Source organism: Mandrillus leucophaeus, unplaced genomic scaffold, assembly GCF_000951045.1.
Source record: "Mandrillus leucophaeus isolate KB7577 unplaced genomic scaffold, Mleu.le_1.0 Scaffold27, whole genome shotgun sequence".
NCBI classification, from domain to species: Eukaryota; Metazoa; Chordata; class Mammalia; order Primates; family Cercopithecidae; genus Mandrillus; species Mandrillus leucophaeus.
Window position 1 is genome coordinate 6,303,537 of NW_012102809.1, and position 24,965 is coordinate 6,328,501.

The following is a 24,965-nucleotide window of genomic DNA, read 5'->3' on the forward strand; positions in this document are numbered from 1 at the left end:
GGAGAAGGGAGGAGATGGAGAAGGAGGACACCTCAGAAGCCCTCAATAAAAACAGGGAGGAAGGTAACGAAAACATCAAAGCTGCTGAGTCTGGTGCCAGGAGCAGGGGCCTTAAAAGCTGCGTGACTTTGTCATTTGAGTTAACCTCTCCGATCCTCAACTTCTTCTTTGTGAAGTGAGAATAAGATTTTTTTGTGAGTTTGTTCTGAGACTCATAAGTGACGTATGTAAAGTTGTTGGCTCCTGGTCTCTTTTATCATCTGGGGTTAAGCTTAGAAGTGGGCACAGGTGCTGGCAGCTGTGGAATGATGGGGAGGTTGCAGGGTGGGTCCCCTGGTCACAGAGAGCTCCTCACTGCCAGGGCTCAGGCGCCCCCTCACTGGAAAGGCCTCACTGCCAGGGTTCGGAGCTCCCTTACTGGAGAGAGACTTCCTGAGTGTTGCAAGCTACATGGACAGACCATGTGAGATCAAGCGTCCAGACCCCTGGGCCGAGTAAATCTTGGGCCAAGATTGTGTGGCTTTAGGGGACATTATGGAGCCTCTCTGGGCCTCAGCGCCTCCTCTGTAGACTGGGGACTGTGGTGGTGATAATGGTACCTATGCATACGGAGACTGACAAGTACTGATGAAACAGAGCTAGGGATGTCTGTCTCATGTCAAAGGGCTTTCAAACAGCTCTTATTTTTAATAAAAATCATTATATCAGTATACATTAATATGTAATTATATTATGTTAATATATAATAATTATATATTAATTATATTAATTATTAAAATATAATAATAATTATTAGCTAGCCCTGGGAGAAGGTTATCATGAATTTTTTTGGAGGGAGGTCAGATGACAGCTCGTCAAGGTAACAGAGTGCAAGAGAAGAGCCTGCCTCGGTTGGGGGTGGTCAGGGCCTGGGCACCGCAGGGAGACACAGGGGCGCCTGGGGGAGGACTGAGACCCCTTCTCTTGCTCAGTCCACTTTTTCAAGTCAACAATGACATGTGTGCCAGGCTCTAGCCCTTGATCACAGCTTCCCCTGAGAGGGGCATCTGTGGGATGTCTTGCAAGGCCGGGGAGATCTGGAAGTACATCCCTTCCATAGGCTGCATCCCAGCGTCAAAAGGAGACCTCGGGGGCCCACCTGCCCCTCCGGCCTGCCCCTGTCCCCGGCCCAGAGAACTGAGCTGAGCCACCTGTCTGTGCTACCAAAAACACACCCTGTCTGTCCCAGCTTGAGTTCCACAGAGTAAGTTACCTGAGGGGCATGTGCTGGCCAGCGGCCAAGTGGCCTCATCCATCTGCCCAGGGCAGCGTTTTAGAACAGGGACTGGAAATAGTGTCCAGGTTGTAACGAGTTTTTGGAAGAGGGGAGGGGTGGAGAACAGAGGAGGAGGGGGCCGGGCAGTGGGAGAGAGGAGTCACCCGAGGCTTCTCCTCTCCGGCATTTAATGGGGAAATGAGATATTTCCCAGGCAATTGCTTTTAAGTGACTATTGAAATTAATGCCTCGTTCCAGCAGCACATCTTTGTTAGAACATTAGCCTCTCAGAGGGAGCAAGAAAATGAGAAGGGAAGAAAAAAAAAAAAAAACCTACCTGAAATGAGCCCAGCAGAGAAGGCTGAGGACAGAGGACGTGGGGCCCCGGAGTGCTTGGGGGTGAAGTGACTCTGGGATCATGCCAGGGGCCTAAGCGCTGAGTAGCCTTGGTGGCCTGGGGAGACTGTTCTGCCTGAGGGCCACCCTCCTCTGCCACCTGGGGCCGGGGTATGGTTGCTGAGTGACAGGACAACTTGGGGTCCACTGGATGGGCCCTGGTGATGTCCCTGCTCGGCCTGTGGGCTCCCTGGCCTTCTGAGGTGGCGGGGAGGCTCTGGGCCCGCATGTGGTCTCTCACAGGCTTTGGGGCCGCATTCCCAGTTTCTCCGTTTCCCCGACATTGGCGGTTCACTGAGATGTTAGGGACCCCCATAGTGATAATAACCGCTGAGATTTATGAGCGCTGCCTACCTGTGAGGCACAGTCCCAGGAGGAGCAGCCTGGGTTCCTACTGGGGAGAACCCCTTGAGCCAGCGTGAAGGCTGTGACCTTCCCAGGTCTTACGGGTGGGGAGTTCACAGAGCCGAGACACATGCCTTGCTTCACTTGAGGCCTGAAAAGACTCCTGTTTGTTCTTTGATTTGGGTGGGGGCGGGGGTTGCATTTCCCCCCCTTTTTTTTTTTTGCTTTGTTTCTGTGCATGTATAGAATTGAGCCAAATGGAATAGACGCTTTAAACTCTGAATGCATTTTGCCATTGTTTTTTAAAAAGCTTGTTCTCATTTAAATTCATGGCATCAGTGAATGAGAGTGTTTATCTTACGATATCCTCACCAGCTTTATGTATTATGCTTTTCAAATTTGTGCCAATTTTAGAGTGGGAAAATGGTTGTGAATGTGAACTTATAAAAGAAAGAATTGTTGGCTGTTGTGAAAAATAAATATTTGTGTTTGTTTCCTAAAAAGTAGAGTTGGATCCCTAAGAATACCCAATATTGTCAAACAACAGCAGGCAGCCAGGTACGGTGGCTCACACCTGTAATCCTAGCCTTTGGGAGGCCAAGGCAGTGGATCACTTGAGGTCAGGAGTTCGAGATCAGCCTGGCCAACATGGTGAAACCCTGTCTCTACTAAAATACAAAAATTAGCCAGGGTTAGTTGTGGGCACCTGTGATCCCAGCTACTCAGGAGACTGAGGCAGGAGAATCACTTGAACCCAGGGGGCAGAGGTTGCAGTGAGCTGCGATCATGCCATTGTACTCCAGCCTGGACAACAGAACAAGGCTCTGTCTCAAAACAAAACAAAACAAAACAACAAAAAACAACAGCAGCCACCTGCTCCTTGAGCAGCCTTGAATGTCTATTCTCCTGTGAGCTCTGGTAAGGAAAATCCTCTTGGGATTTGCTGCCGTCCTCCCCTCCAGGGCTGGCACACAGGATGAGTACTACAGGCTGGATTTAATAGAGATGCAATCGGATACCTGCGACATGGACTCCAGCTGGAGGCTAGCACGCTCTGTCCTGCTTTGGAAACTCTAGAGCTAGAGTTTGGGCGTGAAGTCAGCACAGCTGATACAGTTGTCAGGGGGAGGGGGGTTGGTTGGCTGTGATTCTGAGCCACCGGGGCCACTTGGGAAGGTTGGCTTTGCTATGCTGCAGTAGGAACTTCTTGGACATGTAGTACCCAAAGTCTGGATATTCCCTTGCTGGGCTGCATGCATCCAGGATGAGTTAAACCCTGGTCCCACCTGCTCTGACCATAGCCCTCTCTGGAGCCTCTTCCAAGCCTCAGTGCTACAGGATGAAATTGACAGAGAGAGACCCTTTTAGGCTTGAGGAAAAGGACAGTCGCTGGATAACCAGAGCTGTGGAAAATAGGGACAAGGCTTGACCAGGCGAAGCCATCGACTTGGGAGAAGGCAGGAGAAGCTTGGGTCAGGTGGGCCTCCAGAGGGGCTTCTTGTCCCCAGAGGGGCCTTGGACCACAAGGTCCCGAAGCTCCCCTGATTCCAGGATTCTGCAAAAGAGTGAACCAAGAACAACCTAGAGCACTGGTCTCTGAATCAAAAACCACACAGCACCTCAGGCACAGAGGCGGGTACGGAGGGTACAGGCTGTTATGCACCTGGGTGACCCCGGGCATGTCACTGGGCCTAACTTCTTCACCTAGAAAATGATGGCTAGGGCAAACTCTGAGGAATGATTTTATTTTGGGCTTTGTGCATGCAGCCAGGTCTATGTGAGCCACAAAGATAGCTCCTCCCTCTCTGCATCTTCCAAACCTACCAAAGAAGAACCGAGGCTGACAGAATAGAAACGGGGACGCTGAGGAGGTGGGACTGGAGGCGTCCTCGTTCCTTTCTTGGTATGGCCTGAGCTCCCTCTGCCTCCAGACAGGCCACTCCTCGGGCTTCCATTTGCACATCTTATCCCTTTGATGGTAGAACGTGCCCTACCTGCTCGCAGGTTTGACGAGAAGCAAACATTTGGCTCCATTTATTGGGTTAGCTCAGGGCCACTGCTTTCTAGGTATGATTTCACTTAGTCCTTCACACAAACCGTGAGGTTGACATCATGTTTACCCCCATAACACAGATGAGAAAACCAAGGGTTAGAGGACAGGCAGTGAGGGGCAGGCAAAGCCAGGGCTCAGATCTATTCTGGCTTCAAAGCCTCGACTCTCTCACAAATAGAATATTTTCTTCTAAAAGTCATAGCACTGTCTTTGGGGTGGGGTGGGGCATGGATTTTCTTGTTGAAAAAGATCTAGAGCTCTCATATGGAAATGGGTCCACAGAGGCAAGGAGCCTGGCCAGGAGTTGCAACACTGATGGATGGACACTTTTGGAAGGTGCTGGGAATGGGCATGCTGTCAGAGTCACCGGCCACTGCTCTCACCTGTACGTGGTATTCAGTACTGGTCCGTGTACTCGGCCAGTTACCTCGCAAGTCCACAAGAGTGGGCACATGCCTGGAGAATGAGGATGAGGCGGGGAGGGTGAGGAGGGAACACTGGGGCATAATGCAGGGTCCTACCTGGGGGATTGGTTATTGATTGGGAGCTCCCTGGGCAAGTGAGGCAGGTAAGGGCAGATGAGGCAGGTAAGACTAGGTGAGGGCAGGTGAGGACAAATGAGGCTAGGTGAGCCTAGGTGAGGACAGGTGAGGCAGGTGAGGGCAGGTGAGGACAGCTGAGACTAGGTGAGACTAGGTGAGGGCAGGTGAGGACAAATGAGCCTAGGTGAGGCAGGTGAGGCAGGTGAGGGCAGTTGAGACTAGGTGAGGGCATGCTGAGGGCAGGTGAGGCAGGTGAGGCAGGTGAGGGCAGTTGAGACTAGGTGAGGGCAGGTGAGGGCAGGTGAGGACAGGTGAGGCAGGTGAGGGCAGTTGAGACTAGGTGAGGGCTGGTGAGGGCAGGTGAGGCAGGTGAGGCAGGTGAGGGCAGTTGAGACTAGGTGAGGGCTGGTGAGGGCAGGTGAGACTGGGTGAGGGCAGGTGAGGGCAGGTGAGGCAGGTGAGGTCAGGTGAGACTGAATGAGGGCAGGTGAGGCAGGTAAGGGCAGATGAAGTCAGATGAGGGCAGGTGAAGCCAGGTAAGGGCCTGGGCTTTACTGGGAGATGCAGAAAGGCAACGACAACACTGAAGAGCAAACGGAGACTTGCTGAGCCTGAGGACATCCAATCACATGCGTTCCCCGGAGTCCCTTTGTTTTCTGCTCCAGCCTCATACGACGCCCTTCCCCGCACCCGACCTGCCTCTGCAGATGCAAAGTGCCATGTGCTTTAGGACTAGCCGGACACTGTGGCTGAAGAGAAACCTGTGCTCTGTCCTGAAGAGAATCTTCCCAGTGAAGGGACTAGAAAATACAGTGAAGTTGAGGGGAGCAGGTACGTGGGCCCTGCTTGGGGCTGATGGGAAGACAGGAGGAAACTACATGGGATGCCAGCTCCAGAACATGAGCCAGTGTGTGACCCTGCTCTGACCACTCTGAGTACTGCAGGTGTCCACAGAGGCTGCACGGTGGCTCCTTACAGATGTGACACCTACTGCCACTGCCTCAGTTGCTCCACATGCCAAGCTTCCAGGAGAGAGGACAGATTTTCTCAGGTTCCAGTGATACATTGAGCAAAGCAGGAAGGTGAGCTGAACGCCACTGCTGCTGTCAGAGATGCTGGGAGAAGCCAGCAATTTCTGTCCCTCCCCTGGAAGGACCTTGGGCGTCCTGATACCGCGTGGTAGCCACCGACCAGCGCAGCTCTTCAAGACACTACTAGAAAAGTGTCCCCTCGCCTCCCTGCTACTGCTGCCCAAATGAGGTGAGTTTCTGCTCTACTTTTCTGCAAGTGACCTTCTGCCAGCACCGAGGGTGTTCTGTCCTTTAGAATTCATCATCATTGGAGGGTCCTTTCACAGATCTCTCCAGCCTTCCCTGTGGAAACAGATCAGCAGACACTCTTGTAGTCGTCCATCCACGGCTTAGAGGGATTCCTTGGTTTCAAAGAAACCTGAACTGTCATGTGTGTGGGGGGTTGTTGAATTAGGAAGCCTGGATTCCCTTCATACTTCTACTTACACAGCTGTGTGACCTTGGACAAGTCACTTAACTTCTCTGGGCTTGTTTCCTCATTGATAAATGTACACCAACCAACCAGATGACCTGGAAGGTTCTAGCCAAATTGAAACTCTGCAACTCTTGCTGAGATCATGCAGCAGTTTCTCTTCCCCAGGCCCAGGGAAGCAGATAGTACAGAAATTTGTCACTGGAGGTTGGCTAAACATTGGGGCCTGGGGACTGGGGACCCTGGGCACAGTGACTCATGTTCTTCCCACCCTCACCTATGACATGCCAGTTTAGACACCACCTGCGAGGCTGTCCTTACTGATTTCCATGACAACAGCAGAGCACTGGGTACAGGACAAGCTTGCTACCCCTGGGTGTGAGGCTGAGCAGGCCTGGAAGAAACAAGGCTGCTGGACTGAGCTTGAGGCCAGCCGCTCATTTCACCACGCTGAGCTGTAGTCACATCCCGGGGTAGCACTGTGCCTTCCCCAGAATATGACTGAGCAGCATTATGTCTGCAGTGCTAAGCGGGTGTGATCAATAGATGGAGAGCTGTGACCAGCTGGGCTGTGATGTGGAGCCTGCAATCAGGCTGCCTGGGGGAAATTCAGGAGGCCAGCCATTGTTTTTAACCAGGGCAGCCCCAAGAGTGTCTGCAGGGGCTGCACGCCCTGAGCAGATCCTCACAGATGCTGATCAGGGCGGCTTCTGGGCTCCACCTGGCACAGAAAAGCCAGCAAAGCTCCAGGGGCCTCCCTTCTTTCCTGGCAGAGAAAGAGCAGGTGGATTCAGAGTCCGGTGAGGCTGTTGTGAGCTCCGCCGCGATCTAGGGAGAGCCAGCACCACCAGCAAGTGAGTCCTGATAGATTGTCTCAGGCTGTAAGATGGAGGAGGGGGCATCAGAGCTACCCATTGGTGGCTGGCCAAGGACAGCCGCAGCCCAGGTGGTTACTTGCAGAAGAAAGGCAGCCACTTATGAACACTAAAATCGCAGGGGAGGGCTTCTCCAGGCAATGCTGGGCAGTATGTGTGCCAGTGGAGGCTGGCTGGCTCCTGGTGCCGACTCATCACTTCCCAGGGATGTGGCCCTTTGGGGAATGCCTCCCAATTTTCTCCTCGGTAAAATGGGCCTAGGTTACAGTGTGTGCGGGTGAACTGAGATGCTTCCCGTGAGCTCCCAGGATGGAATAAATGCTCTCTTTATAAGGGACAGGGAACCTGCCTTGGAGCTTTCTCCATGACTGAGTTAGAGGAGTAAGCAATCCTTCTCTCCAGCCCAGCGCTGTGTTCCTCTGAAGAATCCTTCAGTCAGTTAGGCATTGAGAAAGGGGTGGCTTGGAGATGTAGGAAAATGTAAAATGTTCCCTGTCCTCTGGTTCTCAATTTGAGTGTGTGGTCATGGAGTAATTAGAAATAACACTCCAAAATGCAGGATCCAATGTCATGAGTATACAAATTGTTCCCTAACGCTGAACTCAAGTCCCTGTGCTTCCAGAATTAATAAACTAATGAAAATAGTGGGAGGGACAATACCCAATCCATTTGAACATAGGTACTACATTTCACTCTGGACAGCAAATATGTTTCTAGAAAGTTCCACATGGCATGAGCATTTTGTAAATTGAATTACATATGTTTTTTGAAAAATGCTTTTTGTTGATCTATAATGCACGTGCCCAAAAGTGCACCAACTGAACATACCTGTGTAACCAGTTTAGATCAAGAAATAGAACATAATCTAAACTTCTACATTTCCTCCAGTCATTTATCCCCTCAGGATAATCACCATCATGGCTTCTAAGAACATAGATTAATTTTGTCAGGTTTTACTTTATTTAAAAGGATTCATACAGTTTATACTTTTTTGTGTCTATCTTCTTTGGCTTAGCTTTGTGTTTGTAAATTTCATTCATGTTGTTCTATGTAGTTGTAAATTTGTGTCCATTGCTGTAAAATATTCCATTGTGTGAATATATCACCATTTCTTGATATCCATCCTACTATTAATTAGCATTCATGTAACTACCAGTTTTATCCTATAACAAATAGTGCTGCTAGTATATCCTAGTACATGTGTTTTGGTGAATGTACATGTGCATTTCTGTTAGGCATATACCTAAGAGTGGAGTCTTTGAGTCAAGGTTATATGCATACTCAGCTGTACAGAAATTGGCAAATCGGTTTCTACAGCAGTTGTAGCAATTCGGCAACTCGAAAGCAGTGTGTAGGAGTTCCAGTTGCTCCACATCCTTGACAACACTTACTATTTTCGGTTTTAACTATTATGATGGGCTCTATTGGTATTAGATTATGGCTTTAACTTGCATTTTCCTGATGAATAATGAAATGTAGCATATTCTATGTTTATTAGCCATTTAAAGGTTAGATCCTCTAACCTTGTAAAGAAAATGCTTATCCAAATATTTTGTGCATTTTTCTGTTTGGATATCAGTCTTATTGTTGATTTGTAAGAGTTCTAGGAGGACAATTCCTTTGAAATTGGGGAACTTTTTGTGATATGAATAACATTTGGGTCTACATTTAGAAATCTAAATACTGGGTTTTCTTAGAAGCAGATCACTGTATACACACTTACAAATTTCAACAGTGAGGTAAATCTAAGCATGGGGAAAACCAGCCTCAAATGTTCCTGAATACAAAGCTTCCTCTCCAAAGATGAGAAGACTACTGCTTTTTCCTCCAGTTTATTTCATGCTGGTGTGGCAAATGGGGGTGGGAAAGGTCATTCCGTATGGTGTGTTGGAACAAGGAGGACAGTGAATTAAGTGACTGGTGGACAATGAGGAAAGAGATAAATGGGTCAACCAAAAAAAGACTTACAGTTCTGCAGTCGGGCTTGTTTCATATCAATGTGCTCACATCAATGTCCTCAACAAGCACTAGTGGGATGAAATTTCATCTGACAGGGGATTTCTGATAGATAACAAATGAGTGGTGGGGGATTTACACATTAGATGAGCAAGTATCTAGAGATTCATTGTTAGCTCATCTAAGACAAATGCCTTTGTTTAATTTAGGGACAGTTGTAAAAGCCAAAACATGGAACAAAAGTATCTCTGGAAGCCACCCAAAAGAGAGTAGATGCGCTACCAGGCGTACTTTAAGACTCCTCTCTTATCCTAGGTGTGAGGCACAAGGACTAACCTCAAATCCTAAGTCCACATTTCAGACAGTGGCCCAGCCACCAGCTGTGTTCTGTCACCTACCCTGCCATATGCAGCTCTTTGGTGCTATTATCAAAGAAATTTCCCATTTTAATTTCCATTTTATACAATGTAATATAGCAACATAAACATAATTATCCTTAGTGAAATTAAAATGAAACCAAAGAAAAGTTTCCTTGGCTTTCATTCATTCAATAAACTCAAGCACCTAATATATGCTAGGTATCATGCTAGAAGATAAATAAATAGCACAAGGTCTTCCCCGCAGGGAGCTCACAGTACTGTGGGGGAAATGAAGAAGTAAATAGTTAATTTCAAGATAATGTAGTGGCTGTGAGATGGAAGTTTTCAGGGCGTTAACAGGGATGGAGGACCTAACCAGTGGCTGAGGAAGACAGGCAGGGGTGAGAAGTATTGGGAAAGGCTTCCAGAAAGATTTAATGCCTTCAAGTCTATTTCTTCCTATCATCCGTGAAGGGGATATGTGGGAGAAAAGTCAGAAATTCACAAACCCCACCATGCATTTGAGGAGAAGGAAAAAATTTCCAATTTTCTGTTATTGCTAGGGTCCTCATGACTTATATTAGTGAACATTTTTTTTTGCCTCTCATTTTGAACATGAATTCAATGAAAGTTAATTAAAATGATGTAAAATGTGACCTTGTGTGAATTAATTAATGTTAGTAAAAATGAGCCTTTTTCCCCTTTTTCTTTTCAATTACTCACATATGGAAACCCAAGAAAATATTTGCCATCCCTTGACTAAGCACTGTCAGGACTCATGGTTTTCAACATCTTTCTCCTGCTTACAACCATAAGAATAGGCAGATGGCCAATGAGGGGAGGAAGGTAAATGCAAGAATTTGTTATGCTGGAATTCAGCAGACTCTCTCTAACATGTGGGGTTTAAGATTAGTGGAATCATGAATAAGAGAAGTGGGAAAGAGGTAATTACAAATCAGAGTGGTGGGTATAAGCTAAGAATCTACTTAGAAAGCTGACTGAGCCACTAAGAAAGGGGTTGTGGTAGTCAGAAACCCTTTCTCTGCTCTTCTCAAAGAACATGGAACGAACTACCAGTTGAGTCATTTGGAATGCATTGGGCTGCAAGTAATAGAAACCCTAATTCATCACAATTGGAACAATTAGATGGTTTGTTATCTCACATAATAAGAAGTCTGGGGGAATGGCCGTTCCAGGGTTGATTAATTCACCAGCTTGCCAGTGTCTTAAAGATCCAGGTTATTTCTATTTTTCTACTCTGCCATCCCCAGTGTTTTGGCTTATCCTCATAGACTTCTCTCTTAATGGACCCAAGATGCTTTGGTTTCAGGAACAACACACAGAGCCCAAGTCCAAAGGCAAAAAAGCAAACATTCTTATCTTGTGGCTTTTGTTTCTTTTGTTTTGTTTTGCTTTTTTGTTGTTATTGTTGTTTTTTTTGCAAGAAAAACCTTCCCAGAAGCCCCATCAGCAGATTTCACTTTCAGCTCCATTGGCCCAAATTGCATCTCATGCCTGAACCAATTGTTTGGCAGGGGAAATTACTCTGTTCTATCTGGTTTCAACCATGAACTCTCAGTCCTGGGTAAGAGGGCAGCCTAGCCTTCCCTAAAGGACTTGGTAACTTGGAATAAGATGAGCAAAATCAGAGTTCTACTAACAAGGAAATGGGGGGATGGCAGAGGGGATGGCAACTAACACATCCATATTAAACAAGAGTTCTCTGGTTTCTCTTCTTGAACTTGAGGGGCACAGCCTTGGGGATTTGGGGGATACCCCTTTGTTCATCTCATTTCTTCTCCTTGGTAGCAAGTAGTTGATAGAATCACACCAGAAAAAATGAGCAAAATGTGACAAAGAAACAACTTTAATACAGTGAGGATACTGGAGAACAGACCAGATGTGAGCAGGCAGGGAAGTCTTTAGCAAAATTGTGGAGTGCCCAAAGTTTGGTTTCTGACATGTGAAGCCTTTCTGTTTTGTGTTCTTCCTCCTCACTCCATATCCTACCCAAGAAACCCAATATTTTAATATTATCCTCTTTGCTCCATTAAAGCATCAAATATAGTCACACAAGGTTTACATGACCAAGGAGCGCAGGATAGGGATTAAAAAATAGACTTTAAATACCAGCTCTGCCATCTGCTAGCTTTCTGACCATTTTGAGCCTCAAGTTCCTCACCAACAAAGTGAGAATAATGATACTACCCAGCGGGTTGTTACCACTGTGTTTATTAGTGCTCATCCTGTTGGAGCAAACTAACTGCTAACAGCTTTGAAATCATGATGGCTTAACACAAGTTTGTTTCTTACTAACACGGAGTCTAGTGTCAATGGTCCCGACTGGGTGGCTTTCTGGTGACCTGAGGACTCAAGGATACTACCCTTGCATTTTTAAGTTGCCACTGTCTTCAACACAGGATCTTTAAGTTTTTGTTGGAAAGTTGTGGCTGCTTAACTTGGCTTGGAAGCGTTTCATTGTTGAGAACTAGGACCCGAGATGCAGGGTGGGAACTGGAATAAAAGACTTTGCTATGTGCCCAGGTAGAGATGTGATGAGCATCAAGCTAGTCTCTGCCACATTATTATTTTGGCTGTTGCTATTATTGTAACTAATACTGTGAATTGAAACGGCCGTCATTTTTCAGATGTAACTATGGGCCCTAACAGTTCATTGATGTTCATGGCCATAATTCCAGGAAGCCATTTCTGGGAGCTTATGTACCTTAAATCCCAGTTTGAGGTGTCTAGGGAAGAGAAAATAGACCGTTAAGGATGGCAGCAGGGAAGTCTAGTAACTTCTCTCCTGTCCGTGATACTTAGCATGGTGTTGGACACGGCAGGTGCTGACTCAGTGACTGGGACTTACTCATGGTGTGTGCACTACTCTATTTCCTTGGGTCCCTTTCCCATTTTCATGCCCCTTGGCTCTGAGTTTGCTTTTACTCCCGGTATCCAGAACCCATGCTTCTTTGTGAGAGGGCTGCCCTCATGCTTTTGGAATCTGCTTTGCCTGTGTACAGAGAGAGTGGGGGGTACCTAGAAACATGCATCCCTCTGAGATGGCCCTTGACCAATGGAGGGAGGGGCTCTCGGTCTCCAATCCTCCTCTGTGGGAGCAGCCGGGCACCCTGCAAGCATGGGACCTTGCTTGACATTGCACCCTTGCTTGGTTTCCTTCTCACTGTCTTGCATCCTCACTTCCCTGCAGGGGACGCTGCCCAATACATCACTTTCTCACAAATCCTCATCTCTAGGATGCTTCTGGGGAAACAGTCTGAGGCAGGAGGTAAGCTGAAGAAGCAGAATTTTGAAGATTCTGGAACCGATTTGAACGGAATAGCCAAGACGGGTCTTTGAGAACATCAGTATTTGCCTCCCACCTCAGTTTTTACATTCACAAATTAAAAGATCACACAGGCAGACTTTGGTATGATATGCAGTCCCTGAGCAGTGTGGGGACTCAAAGACATTTATGGCAGCTCATCAGCCTGCATCCAGTGCTTCAAAGGGTTCTGAGAGACTGGTTCAGCCCACTGCCAGCCAGGTCATCTCAAAACTGAAATGAAAGCAGCAGAGAGGATTATATTTATCAACTGAGTGAGACTTGCTTTTCTCAACAGGATATTTATGTTGTGAACTGGTAGAATCTGAACTGCAGAATGTAAATTTCCAGACATTCTTCTTAGATGATGCAGTCTGCCACAGGTGAGGTGCTTTCCGCTTTTTGCTGACTATGTATTGATATAAAGGCATTCCTTACTCTTCTACCTTAATATACGGTCTCTTTGGTTTTAATTAGGTCTGTCCTTGCTTCTGAACTTCTGATTTCCCCCAAAGGTTGGAGATAATGTTCAGGAATGACTTCAGAGCAGGTACATACAAAGTACAGCGTGGCATGTACAAGGCTGTACCTCAAGCCACTTGAGAGGCTACCTTGGCATTGGGCACTATGGTGAACGCCGTACAGTGCCACCTAGATCCCCCTCAATAAGGACTTGTAGTCCCCGTGGTGCAGAGTGCTGCTAGCACACAGAGGTCGCCTGGGCTGCAGAGAGCAGCCTTACTGATGTCATACCTATGCCCATGGGGCCCAAATCTAATAACTGATCGATGTGGACACATAAAGATCTGGCCATCTCAGACCACCTTAAAACAACTCTGAAGGGCCATTTGATCTCCCAAGCCCTGCCCCCATGGGACTGACCAAGGCTGTCTTTGACCTTGGCTCAATTTCTGTTTCAGCATACTGCTTCCTCCTCCTTACACAGGTGTTGACCCCTCAGTCGGCATTCTGCACAAAAAACTCCGTCTTAGGGTCTGCTTTCCAGGGAACCCAACTTGTAATAGTCACACTTCCCTCCCTCACCAACCAGACTCTCCCTGAAGACATCAGGGAGGAATAAATAGAGTGGTCCTTCAGTGCTGGATGCAGCTTGGCTCTTGCTTTCAAGCCCTCTGGGTGTCTGATAAGGATAGGAAGAGGAGAAAGACTCAAGGGTGCAGTTTGAGGATTGTATGATGGCAGGGCTACCTCATTTTGATGCAGGGAGAGGGGTAAAGAAGCCTTTGCGGTCTCTGCAGGGGGCCATTCATTATAATTCCTGAGCATCTCTAATCGGGGCAGCTCTGTGTTCATTCCAGACATCATCCCAGGGGGCCCCCTCTCCTTCATCCTCACACTCAGATGCTGTAGAGGTCAGCGAATGCTGCCGACTCTTCATTCAAACTGTATTTTGAATCCATCTACCCTTCTCCCTTTCCTCTGCCTACACCCTAGCCAAAGCCACATCATCTCTTACCCAGCTAAAATGTGTCTTACCTCCTTGCAATTCGTTCTCCTCACTATAGCCAGAAAGATTTTTGAATACTGATATTTTTCACTCCTGGGAATTTCCCTGTTTCTTTTCATAATTGCTAGCTCTTGATATGTAATAATCTGCTCTCATTTGATATATAGATACCCGCCCACATCTCTCCAAGATACTAAGTATATAGATTTTAAGTTTCTGTTCTGATTAGACTATTAGCTCGGTTTCCTCAGTTATAAGTTTTTTCTTTTGTTGAGTCTGGTGATGTTCTTGTATGGAGTTTAGCATCTTCACATGGTTGATGTATTTAGATCGTATGTAAAGCTCTGTGCTTTCTGCTTGTTGTTGAAATGCAGCCTGGTTTCCTTCTGGTCTCTTGGGGTGTAGGTGGGAGCTGCTGCCTTGGCTTGCATTGTGGGGAAGGCCAGCACAGACCACCAGGCAGGAGCTCACTGTCCCACCTGCGTGTAGAGGCTGCCTGTTCCTCCTCAGCTCCCACCCACACCCCGAGAGGCCAGAAGGAAACCAGGCTGCATTTCAACAACAAGCAGAAAGCACAGAGCTTTTCATACGATCTAAATACATCAACTAGGTGAAGATGCTAAACTCCATATAAGAGCATCACCAGACTCAACAAAAGAAAAAACTTGTAACTTATTCCTCCTCGGTGTCATTAGTCATCCAAAGCTTTGACCTGGTCTTGGCCCCAGATTTCACACTGACAGGTACTGCTGGATGCAGCAGCATCCCTTCCTGACCTGGAAATTGTTCCTAATAATGCAACCTAAAGGCCATCCCACATTTTCTTCCTTCATGACACTAATCACAATGAAGAGTTAGTAAATATTTACTCATCTATGGTTGGATTTGCCTACTAGACCAAGGTCTATGAAGGCAGAGATCAAGTCTGTTTGGGCCACCACCGTGTACCCAGTTCTCAACACTGCACTTGACACACACTTATTTCAAGAAATCGTTATGGAATAATGTGTTGTTTAGGCTTCCATAACACCTTTCATTTAAAGAAAGGGTTCTTAGCTCAACACAGTCTGAAAACAACCGCAAGACAGGACACCTTATCAAATCAGCAGCAAAGGGCCTTGTGCTTCTGTGTAGGTTCTGTGGGGAAAGGTACCCAGTGGGGTCTGCTGCACAGGCCCCTTGTCCAGAGGGTGTTACAGTCCTGCGGCTGTTCTAGGCTGACTCAGGAGCCTGACTTCACTTTCCTGAGAGCAGGGAGCTCATTTTCCTCTGAACTCGCAGCCTGCTGCCAGCAGAGAGAGGCGGAGCCTGCAGAAACTGCTGCAAGGCCATTATGGGGCATTGGAGGAGACGATTACATTAGCTGCTGGGTCCTGGGGGGCTCAGCAGGCAGGAGGTGGAAGAAAGGAGGGAGGGAGGGCTTCAGCCTGTACCACTTTTGAGTTATCCTGGGGTACCAGCACCCCCACCCTCCCATCAGTACCACTGCCATCTGCACCCACCTGCTCATTGCTCTTCACAGTGGTAGCCGCTGCAGTTGGTAAGGGACCTTCCAGAAAAGAGAATGCTCATGCCACTCGAGGAGGAGGGGGCTGTAGAGATGGCAGCGTCTCTCTGCAGCTCATTTGATAGCTAAGGGAGCTGGCCCAACGTCACACAGGCAGTAATGAGTGAGGCTAGGGCCAGGATGCAAAATTACTGATCCCCAGGGCACTGGGACTGCAGCAAACTGCCCTCTCCTCCTCTCTCTTTTCCTCCTGTCTCATCCCCTTCCACCTTGTCTGCTCCATCTTGTTCCCAGCCTCTTAACACTTCAGCCCTGTGCCACCACTGCAAAGACACTGCCGCACCACTGACACCCCAGGCTCCTGGGTCACCACCATGCATTTTGCCTACCCCTGCTTGGGGCTGAGGGACTTGCTGGCTTCTGACCAAAGCACTCTCTATGGTTTCAAGCAGAATCTGGGAGCTGCAGTATTAATACCAGGGAGGGCCTGCACGAGCCCAGGATTCCCGAGCCTCTGCAGAAGCACTGGGGATTCATTGTACTCCCAGGCTCGCTCTTGTCCCAGGAGAACGAGAGCCTGATTCCCAGATTCCAGACCCTATTCCCTGAGTCGAGAACATTCCTGAAGCCCCTGGACTGTGCGTGGCTTTCATTTGACAATCTCGAACACAGACTTTCGACTTTATGCTCTCTGATCCCCTTCTGCCACAGCTCCTCCGGCTTGCCCACCTCCCCCAGACAAGATCATTCCCGTCTTTTGAGTCACTCTCATATCTGACATTACCTTGACTCTCATACCCAGCACACTGTATCGCAATGACCTGCTTATTTCTCTGTTTCTTAGCCCTTCCAGGGAGCACCTTCAGGGCAGAATCTGTGTCCAGCACCTAAGGAGCTGGCGCTGAGAAGAAGCGGGCACTGAGAAGGTCCTCAATCATTGTCGGTTAGAGGGGATCTGGCCACCTGGGATCCAGCTCTGTGGTGCAAATGGGAAGAAGGGAGGTAGAGTCAGGTTTCCCATTCCCAAACCTCCCAACCCCATCTCCCACCCCCTACCCTCAGTTGGGGCCTAAGGTGACAAGGGGCTGCTGCTCATACCTTGCTATGTCACAATTTTCTAACTAACCAGAGCCTGTCCGCCCAGGTGAATGTGTGGGAGGGAGAACAGCCGGAGTAAGGAGGCCCTCGGAGCATTCCTGACCAGCCAGGGATGCTGGCGGGACGGATCCTCCACCAGAGCGTTTTTGTAGGGTGTGTTCTGTGGAACGCTGGACCTGTGATGTGCTCTGGGAATAAAAGGTTCAGAGGTTGGCTTTTGAGAAATGCCGCTTCCTACAAACCTATCTGTCCCTGTTGTAGCTTCACAGTACACTCTGGTGTGTTCGGACTCTGAGCGACCCTGCGGCAGGAAATGTGAATTGTAAAACAGTAAAAACAAAACATTAACAGCGGGGGACATTCCTCTGCTGACCCCAAAGTGCAGCAGGTGCGGGAGAGGGAGGGGCGGGCTCTCCTGTCTGCACAGGGCTGGGGGAGTCGTCTCCACCTTGGGGCTCGCAGACAGGGCTTCTCGTGCCAACGCTGCACCTCGTGTTCTCCCACCCATCTGTGCTCAGGCATCCCTTCCCTGTCCTCTGGATTTTGTTTTGGCCTATTTGCAATTTCTTAAAAAAAAAAAAAAAAAAAAAAAATCTAATAAATAGTTGGAACCTGAAAGAGAGCTGGCCAATGAAACGCCGCGTTGGGGCATTACCGCATCGGTGAGGCCGCCCATTGGCTGGCGTGCCCTGAGGCGATGACTGCGTTTCCCCGGCACCGCCCCGCGCAGGTGCCCACGCCTCCCGGGCTTTGGGGGAGTACCCGGGAAGCGTCGGGGGGTCGCGTGCCCTTGGCCGGAGGCCTGGTCGCCCCCTGGCCCTGCCGTCCTCGGCTTGGCCGTTGCTGCCCGCGCGCCTGTAGCGGAGCGAGCCTGCCTCCAGGGCAGCCTCACTGCCTGGATCCTGGGCAGGAGACCTCCCAGGTAATAACCGTGATCACGGTGTTGATGCTCACTCTGGGGCAAGAGTGCTCACGTGTTCTTGTACTTGGGCGGAGTAGCCCTCTTTCAAAGTCAGCCCCGGTCCCCTTGCACTCTGCAGCCCTCTCTGCTGGACCCTGCCCGCGTTAATCTCCCGCATTTTAACTTCTAAAATGTTCATTGTCAGCACCCTTCATTTGGTATTTGTAGCAGATACCATCCCCTGGTGCAGCGCCATGTCCATTCTACCATGATATAAACCCTCCTGATTTTTAGCTGGGTGCATGGCTTCTGGAATCAAGACTATGTTCCCAATTCCCTTGCAACTAGATGTGACTAAGTTCAGGCCAATGGGATGGTCATGTTCTACTTCCAGGAACTGTCCCTAAAATAAAGGAATGTGTCTTTTTAGGTCACTTCCTCTCTCCAGCTGTCTGGAATGGAGCCACCATGTCTGGGGCTCAAGCAGCCAGCTCTGACCCAGAAGTAACACATTATGTATTGTGGAGCTGCAGGATGGAGTAGCCTGGGTCTGATGGTTCTGTTAGACAAGGCTAGCCAAAGAAGCAGGACCAACAGGAAATACATATGTTTACATATGTATGTGTTATGTATATGCTATGTATACACACACACACACACACACACAGAGGGTGTGTGTGTTTGTGTGTTAAGAAAGTGGCTCATGTGATTGTGGGACTGGCGAGTTCAAAATCTGCAGACCCAGAGAAGAGCTGATGTTGCAGCTCAAGTTTGAAGGCAATTTGGGGGCAGAATTCCCACTTCTTCAGGGGAGGTCAGTCTTTTCTCTTAAAGCCTTTTACTGATTGAATGAGGACCACCCACATTATGAAGGGTCATCTGCTTTACTCAAAGTTTACTGATTTAAATGTTAATCACATACAAAAAAAGTCTTCACAGCAACATGTAGATTAGTGATTGAGCAAAATCTGGTTGCCATGGCTGTTATGGACTAAGTTTTGTCTTCCCCAAATTCACAAGTTGAAGTCTGAACCCCTGATAACTCAGAATATGACTGCATTTGGAGATAGGGTTGTAAAAGAGGAATTAAGTGGGCCAGGTGTGGTGGCTCACGCCTGTAATCCCAGCACTTTGGAAGGCTGAGGTGGGCAGATCACGAGGTCAAGAGATCGAGACCATCCTGGCCAACGTGGTGAAACCCTGTCTCTACTAAAAGATACAAAAAATTAGCCGGGCATGGTGGTACGTGCCTGAAATCCCAGCTACTTGGAGGCTGAGGCAGGAGAATCACTTGAACTGGGGAGGTGGAGGTTGCAGTGAGCTGAGATCGCTCCCCTGTACTCCAGCCTGGCAACAGAGTGAGACTCCGTTTCAAAACAAAACAAAGCAAAACAAAAAAACCCCAAAAGAATTAAGTTAAAACGAGGCTTTTGGGGTGGGCCCAAATCCAAGCTGACTTGTGTCCCTGTAGAAAAGATTAGGACACACAGAGGGACACTGGGATGCATGTGCACAAAAGGACGACCATGTGATGGAAGGGGAAGCAAGAAGGTGGCAAGCCCAGAAGAGAGGCCTTTGGGAACACTAACCCTGCTGGCACCTTGATCTTGGATTTCCAGCCTCCAGGACTGTGAGAAAATAAATTTCTGTTGTGTAAGCCACCAACAGTCTGTGGTATTTTCTGTGGCAGCCATAGCAAATGAACACACATGACCTTGCCAAGCTGACATGTAAAATGAACCATCACAATGGTGCTTATTTAACAAGACTGCATGTACTTCAGAGGCAGGCACAATGCATTCATCTCTGAAAATTATGTGTTTTTCATACAATGCTAAAGAGTTTCGGCTTTAAAACCATCAATGCTAGTGGGTATTGAAGGTGGTAAGCAGGGAGTGCCAAGGTCAAATTTAGATTTTAGAAAAATCTCTGAAACCAGTGATGGGTAGAGGAGAGTGAGATTGCTATCAGAGAGACCGGTTAAAGGTTGATGAATAAAGACAGGTAGAAGATAGGCACAAAGGGACAGTGATGGTGGGAAGAGGAGAACTGAACAGCACGTTGGCAGGAGGAATAAGGAAGAGGGAAAACCTAGGGAGAATCCCAAGTGTCTAGTCTGAGAGGCTTAGGGGGATGCTGATGTCACCAACCAAAGTAGAGAATGCAGGCGATTTCCCCTTTTGTGGTGGTGAGCCTGGTGCAGCATCAAACAATTCATTTGCTTTTAGGCATGTTGAGTTTTATCTGCCTTTGGGACATCTGCATAGTGATTCCAACAAGCAGTTTGATATGCTAGCATGGAGCTCAAGTCTGGTTAGAATCCAGATTTCTATGTCTGTTTCCATTCAGCAATTAAATTTCCAAGAGCAGTGAACCTTCCCACCATGCTTGCGGGCCTCAGTCCCAGATCTTCCAAACACGCATGACGATTTGCTTTTGTTTTCCCTTTTGGTCATTGCTATCCAATAAGATCAATTTCAGAAAGGATGTAAGCGCCATTGAGGACCCCCTGCTGCACGATGAAGACCCAATTGTAATTCATAACAAACGTGAATCATATTCTACTGTTCTGGGGGTCTGTTTTTTTTTTTAATTTAGAATCTTTGAATCTCTCCTCCAAAGACTTAAAACTAGCTTGAATGTTAGAAGGAGCTGTCTCTGGGCTGTATGGAGAAGTGTGGCTGCTATTTGAGAGCAGATTCTTGTGGAAAAAACATTTTTCCCCCAAGGAATTTTCTTCCGTGAGTCTAAACCCATCCTGGCTCAGGGCCCTCCCAGTCTCCCGCACTGAGAAGGCAGAGAGGGAGAGAGCAAGGAGGGGTGGTCTGGAGTTTTAGGATCTGCATTTGAATCTCTCCTGTGGATTTGCGACCCTGGGCAAGTCTCTGTCAATCTCTCGTTCCTGAGCACCTGGTCTATGCCAGGTCCCAGAGCTTTCTGGGTTCTATCTGGGCCTCAGCATCCACATTGGACAAAAAGGGTCAATATTTCTGCCATGCAGGGTTATTATGACAAACGCAATGAAATAATCAAGGTGGAAGGGCCTCTCACAGTGCCTACCTCAGAGTGGAAAGTCAATAAATACTAGGTCATTCTGTGCCTGAAAATCTCACCTCTAATTATTCTCTTTCCCTTCCCAATTATACAAAACAGCAGCAGCAGTAACAGCAACCGCAAAATGCACTCCAAGGTACTTCTAACCATTTCTTGCTGGGGGAATGTTTGCATCCTTGGTTAGTTAAAAATTTTGTGTTCCTCCCATGTCAGAAGCCCCTGGATCTTGTGTGAAGCTGTACATTCCTTGATTCGTTTGTTTCTGTCCTTCTGTGGCTTGTTCCAAAGGGCTTTGCTGCTGCCTTCATCTGGGGAAATTCGCACGCGAATGCAGTGGTATCTCATCCCAATCTATTAGGTGTGACAGCTACTGGCGAGAAATAGATTTGTGTTTAACTCTTTGTTGCCCAACAAGGACCTCTATCACCCAAGGGAAAACAGCCGTCTATCTATGAAGCTGTGATCTCCCCTGCAAGCAAGAGAGCTCAATTGCCGGGAGGTCTTTGCTTTTTCTGGCTTCCAGAGAATGCAGAAATCTCAGGGAGCCGCTATTGGGCTCCTTCCCCATAGGAGGTTGGGCCAGGCAACAGAACAAACCTCCTGAGGCACTTCTACCTGGGAATGCCCTCCTGAGGCCGGTGGCAGCCCTCTGATGAAGACGCTATAGTATTTATTTTTTGCAAATGTTGGTGATCATCTAGTCTACATCTCTGCTTAGCGAACCTTTGTGAACTGGAGGCCAAACGTTCTCATCCTGTGTTGGTAGAACCACGTAGGCTGGTTCCAGGCTGTTTTCTGTGCAACCCTCAACATGACAATAATAACGATGATGATGCTAATGATGATTGTAAAATCTGCAGTGGTTTCCATTTATTGCCCTATTTGGCTTGTAAGACTTGGCAGATCACAATGACACTCTCTCTCTCTCTCTTTTTCTCTCGCTCTCTCTCTCTTTACTGTGTGCCAGGGACTGGACAAAGCACTTTGCATGCATTATAACACTTTCCTTAACGATCCTGTAGCAGGCAGTAGTAGCATCCCCGCTTTATAACTAAGGAAGCTAGAGTTCAAAAAGGTGAAGAACTTGCCTTGAAGTTCAAGGTCATATAGCCCAAAGTGGCAGAATCAGACCTGTACCCAAGTCTATCTGCACAAAGCTGGCCCTTCTACCCTGTACAACTCGGTGTCTTTCCAGTGCGCTGTGACTCTCGGTGGTGGAACCAGCCTTGTCAATTGCTGTCTGCCATATCCAGTCTGACCTGGCTGCCTGGGCATTCTCCCACCCCACAGGCAGCAGTGGCTCTGGCTGCCAGGGCTCCAGGGTGTGGGCAGCGGATGGGAGGGAGGGGAGGCCAGCTGTGCAGTTCTGCCGAGCTGGGACAGAGCTGGGAGGCAGGGTGCCTATTGATTGACTGAAATTGGATTTGTTGACACAAACTGCCAGCATTTCACAGTGATGAAAGGATAGCCCACCAGCCTCATAACAAGCAGAGATTTCCCTGAGGGCCACCAGAGCTGCTGGTGTGGCTCTTTTGTGAGGAGAAGAAAGCAATTAGGAGGACGGGTGAGGTTATTAGGTCTTATTGCTTCCCTCAGCTCCTGCACACAGCGAGTGCTGCGCGGTGTGGGATTTCAGGCTCCTGTCCTACGTGCTGCGGATTCTGTTTGCGCCTCTTCCACTGCGTAAAGCCAGTTGGGGGACAAACAGCTCATGTACGCGGACTCCAAGCGTATGGAGAATGCACACATAGATTTAGGGCACCAAAAGAAACCAGCAGGTGGAACCAGCTTTAGCAGACTTTAAAAATAACAAGATCATTGGAGTATAAATACAAATCCATGAATGCACGAGGCACACCCATCTCTCTCTCCCTTGCTTTCTCCATCCCTTTTTATGTTTTGTCACATTAAAAATATTTAGACTGGTTTGGTTTAAAAGGTTTATTCAGGTAAGTTGGCCAACTACACATGTCTACAGATGGGCAGGGGAGGAAGAGGAGAGGAGGGTATGTTCTGTCAGGATGGCACTGGTTTAGCAAGTGTTTATCGAAATCTGGAATATGCACAGCAGTAGGGGTGGGTGTATGAGGGGGAGAGGTAAGAAAATATCAGGTATAATGTCACCTTATATTGTATAAGTGGGTTTTTGTGGCAAAATATACATAACCTAAAATTTACCATTTAACCATTTTAAGGGCATAGTTCAAGTACATTAAGTACTTTCACATTATGTATGGCATAGCCGTCACCACCATCCACACCACCCATCTTCAGAACATTTTCATCTTCCCCACTGAAACTCTGCCCTCATGACACAATAACTCTCCATTCCCCCCTGTTCCCAGCTCCCGGCAACCAACATTCTCCTTTCTGTCTCTATGAATTTCACTACTTCAGGTGCCTCATATAAGTGAAATCATGGAGTATTTGTCCTTTTGTGACTGGCTTATTTCACTGGGCATAATGTTCTCAAGGGCCATCCTTGTGGTAGTATATGTTGGAATTTCCTTCCCTTTAAAGGCGTAATAATATTACGTTCTACAGCTAGGCCACATTTTGTTTATTCATCATCCATTGATGAACATTTGGGTTGCTTCCATCTTTTGGCTATTGCGACTACTGCTACTATGAACACGAGTGTACAAGGATCTGCCTGAGATCCTGCTTTCAGTTTCGGGAGGTATATTTCCAGAAGTGGGATTGCTGGACCATACAGTAATTCTATGTTTAGTTTTTCTGAGGAATTGCTATAACTTTTTTTCTATAGTGGCTTCATCATTTTACTATTTTACATACCCACCAGCAATGTGAAAGTGTTCCAATTTCTCCATGTCCTTGTCCACACTTGTTATTTTCTGGGTTTTCTTTCTGGTTCTCTCTCTCTCTCTTTTTTTCCATTACAGTCATTCTAATGAGTGTGAAGAGGTATCTCATTGTAGTTTTCATTTGGATTTCCCTAATGATTATGATGTTGAGCATCTTTTCATGTGCTTATTGGCCATTTGTATATCATCTTTGGAGAGATGTCTATTCAAGTTCTTTGCCCATTTTTAATTGAGTTGTTTGTTTTTTATTGTTATGTTGCTTTATTTTTATTTTTATAATGGTTAGGATTAGAGTTGTGGATTTACCCCATTTTGTGGAGAAAATGAAGGTCATAGAAGTTCAGGAACTTGCCCGATGTCTCCCAGTTGGGTGGAACTGAAGTGCAGCCTTTTGGTTTCTTATCCTGCCTTTCTCCCTTGCTCATGCCGTCTACTCCAAGATGGCGAGATGTGGTTCACACCTTCTCAGACTTCACATTTCACTTAGGAACAATACAGGAGAACGTAAAAGATGTGTCAAATGTAGGTCACAGAGAATGAATTTTATGGACATTCAGAAAAAGGGGCCTGATGTCTGGGTCATTTGGGAAGATTCTGTGACAAAGGGGAACCAGATGTGAACATTTGAAAAATAGTGTGATAGCAGCTAACATCAAACTCAATGGGAAAAAACCGAAAGCTTTCCCCCTAAGATCTGGCACAAGGCAAGGATGTCTATGCTCACCACTTCTATTCAACATAGTGCTGGAAGTCATAGCCAGAACAATGAGACAAGAAAAAGAAAGACATCCAAGTTGGAAAGGAAGAAGTAAAATTATCTGTATTTGAGAATGATATGGTTATATACATAGAAACCCCTAAAGACTCAACCAAAAACTGTTAGAGCTAATAAATACATTCAGTAAAGTTGCAGGATACAAAATCAATATATGCAAATCAGGTACATTTCTATACACAAACATTTAACTATCTGACAAGGAAATCAATAGAATAATCCCATTCGCAATAGCAACAAAAAGAAGAGAATACTTAAAAATAAATTTAGCCAAAGAGATGAAACACTTGTACACTGAGAATTATAACAATGATGAGGGAAGTTAAAGAAGATACAGATAAGTGGAAAGATATCCATGTTGACTGAAATAATTAATATTGTTAAAATGTCTAAACTACCCAAACTGATTTACAGATGCAAAGCAATCCCTACCAAAGTCCCAATGATGTCCTTTACAGAAATAGAAAAATCTACCCTAAAATTCATATGTGGCCAGGTACAGTGGCTCTCACCTCTAATTCCAGCACTTTGGGAGGGCAAGGTGGGTGGATCACTTGCGGTCAGGACTTCAAGACCAGCCTGGCACACATGGTAAAACCCCACCTCTACTAAAAATAGAAAAGTTAGCCAGGCATGGTGGCAGGTGCCTATAATTCCAACTACTCGGGAGGGTGAGGCAGGAGAATTGCTTGACCCTGGAGGCAGAGGTTGCTGTGAGCTGAGATTGC

General features: G+C 47.2%; 1 long non-coding RNA gene across 2 annotated transcripts in view; it reads left to right on the forward strand.

The window, feature by feature from the left end:
- The window catches only part of LOC105542882, a 50,645-nt gene that overhangs the window by 4,217 nt on the left and 21,463 nt on the right, over nucleotides 1-24,965 (forward strand). Inside the window, exons 3-4 of one of the 2 annotated variants that reach the window (XR_001006547.1) lie at nucleotides 12,908-12,992; nucleotides 18,014-18,202. This is a non-coding gene — a long non-coding RNA (uncharacterized LOC105542882). Of the gene's footprint in view, nucleotides 1-12,907; nucleotides 12,993-18,013; nucleotides 18,203-24,965 lie in introns of those variants that run through there. The other variant, XR_001006548.1, reaches the window with a different exon arrangement.